The sequence below is a fragment of the Leucoraja erinacea genome, chromosome 7 (assembly GCF_028641065.1).
Source record: "Leucoraja erinacea ecotype New England chromosome 7, Leri_hhj_1, whole genome shotgun sequence".
Taxonomy (NCBI): domain Eukaryota; kingdom Metazoa; phylum Chordata; class Chondrichthyes; order Rajiformes; family Rajidae; genus Leucoraja; species Leucoraja erinaceus.
The window spans coordinates 3,588,662-3,591,528 of record NC_073383.1 but is presented as its reverse complement, the minus strand read 5'-3'; positions in this window follow the sequence as shown (position 1 = coordinate 3,591,528).

The window sequence follows — 2,867 nt, the reverse complement described above, 5'->3', positions numbered from 1 at the left end:
GATCGGGACGCTTCTTCAGAGTCAAAATCGGGAGAAGGAAACGAGAGATATGAAAGGGTCAGGTGTGAAAACGACAGATCAAAGCCCGGCGATAAGGAAATGTAGAATGATTCATTGTTAGCTGAGGGGAAGGTGACAAGGAGGCATACAATCAGTAAAGTTAATCTTAAGGACAGTGAAACTAGTCGGAGAACTAGAGTGGTGGAGGGACAGAGAGAGAAAGCAAGGCTTACTTGAAGCTAGAGAAATCAACTTGGGTGGTCACAGTGGCGCAGCGGTAGAGTTGCTGCCTTACAACGAATTTAGCGCCGAAGACCCTGGTTCGATCTCGACTACAGCTGCTGTATATATGGAGTTTGTACATTCTCCCCATGACCTGCGTGGGTTTTCTCCGAGATATTCGGTTTCCTCCCACACTTCAAAGACGTACAGGTTTGTAGGTTAATTGGCTTGGTAAATGTAAAAATTGTCCCTTGTGGGTGTAGGATAGTGTTAATGTGCAGGGATCGCTGGTCGGCGCAGACACGGTGGGCCGAAGGGCCTGTTTCTGTGCAGTATCTAAACTAAACTGGGTTGCAAGCTGCCCAAGTGAAATATGAGGTGCTCCAATTTGCGTTATGCCTCATTCTGACAATGGAGGAGTCCCAGGACAGAAAGGTCAGTGTGGGAATAGGAGGGGGAGTTAAAAGTGTTTAGTAACAGGGAGAGCACATAGGCTGAGGTGAAACCAGTAGAAACGTTCAGCGAAACGATCGTCTCGCTAATAGGAGTCCACACCTGGAACAGCGGATACAGTAGATGAGGTATAAGTGAACTTCTTCCTCACTAGAAACGAATGTCGGGGTCCTTGGACGGAGTCAAGGGAGGAGGAATGGGGATAAGTGTTGCATCTCTTGTGCTTGCAGGGAAAAATACCTGGCGAAGGGGTGGTTTGGGTGGGAAGTGATGAGTTAACCAGGGAGTTGCGAAGGGAACCGTCTCTGCGGAAAGAGGTGGAGATGGGAAGATGTGACTTGTGGTGGGATCCTGTTGGAGGTGGTGAAAATGTTGCTGGATTATGTGCTGTATGCGACGGCTGTTGGAGTGAAAGGTAAGGACTCGGGGTGGGGGAAGCAAGGACGGAGCTACGGGATACGGAAGAGACATGAGTGAGGATCTCATCTATGATAGAAGATGGGAACCCCTGTTCCCAAAAGAATAATTAGATGAATAATTAGATGGCCTGGTATGGAACACCTCATCTTGGGTGCAGATGAAGGAATTGGGAGTAGGGGATCGAGTCTCAGAGGGCGGTGGAGGCAAGTTCTCTGGATGCTTTCAAGAGAAAGCTCGATAGGGCTCTTAAAAATAACGGAGTCAGGGGATATGGGGAGAAGGCAGGAACTGATTGGGGATGATCAGCCACGATCACATTGAATGGCGGTGCTGGCTCGAAGGACCAAATGGCCTCCTCCTGCACCTATTGAGTCTGTTCCACCCAACCTGCAGTAGGCAGGGTGGGAATAAGTGTAGTTTAGATCAAAGATCTTGTGAGCCATTTAAAAAGAAATGATTTAAAAAACTTTAAAAAAGACAATTACCAGAATCAAATTTTATTCTTGACAAGAAGTTTGAACTGACAGCTTTATGAATCTGACCCACACAAACTGTTGCCCCGCAACATTGATTACAGTGCGAGTCGGGTCGGGTTAGGTAGGCTCAGGTTGCTAAAATGGGCGTGGAAAAATGCCCATGATCCCCTCCATAGCGCACTACACGTCAGCCCATTGCATTTAGCAGGAGTAGCCTATCTTGCTCTGCTATAGGGTGATTTCACCAAAGGTCAAATGAGCGTAGATCCCCCCTCACGTGACCGAAAATTTTAACTGGAGGACATCTCTCAGTTTGGTACATGTAAGTGAATGGGGAAACACGCACTTTCCCACCCGTTAAAAACATGGAAAACGGCCGATTGTTTAGCTGAAATTTTCTGTGCTAGTCGGGGTGACCGTGAAGCACAGCGACCTAAATTTTCAGGCAAAAAAAAAGATAGAAAGTAAGGTTTTACAAGAGGGAACTGAAGAGGAAAGCATATGTGAACAGGTACAATGTGGTGAGTTTAAGATCCAAAATATCGGAAATTACACGCAATTTCATCAAAAGTAAGTTAATAATGCTTTTGATGAAATTCAGCGAGCAAACGCGTTAATTCCCGATATTTTGGATCTTAAAATCTCCACGGTAAATGTCAGCTGTTCACTTCCGCTGTTTTTCTACATTCAGTTCTCTCTTGTAATTACCTTACTTTCTATCTTTTTTTTTGCCTGATAATTTAGGTCGCTGTGCTTCACGGTCACCCCGACTAGCACAGAAAATTTCAGCTAAAAAATCGGCCGTTTTCCATGTTTTTAACGGGTGGGAAAGTGCGTGTTTCCCCATTCACTAACATGTACCGAACTGACATATGTCCTCCAGTTAAAATTTTCGGTCACGTGAGGGGGGGTCTACGCTCATTTGACATTTGGTGAAATCACCCTATAAGATCTTTGGTTTAGATAGCTGTGGGAGTCGGTGGGTTTCTAATAAACGTCAGTCGATGGGCTATCTCCTGTGATGGAGACTGGGATCAAGAAAGGGGAGGGAGGTATCGGAGGTGCTTCATGTGAATTTGAGTGGAGGATGGAAACTGGTGGTGAGGTGATGGTCCATGAGTTGTGCATGGGTGCAGGAGGTAGCACTGATACGGTCGCCCATCCCCCCACAACCCACTCTCTCTTTCTCCATTCCCATTCCGAGTGCCAAAGCACCGGTCACACTGCTGTGCAACCCGCATCACAGTCAGGGCGAAGCGCTCGCCCTCCCCCCGGGCTCTTTGTCCGCTCGGCTCT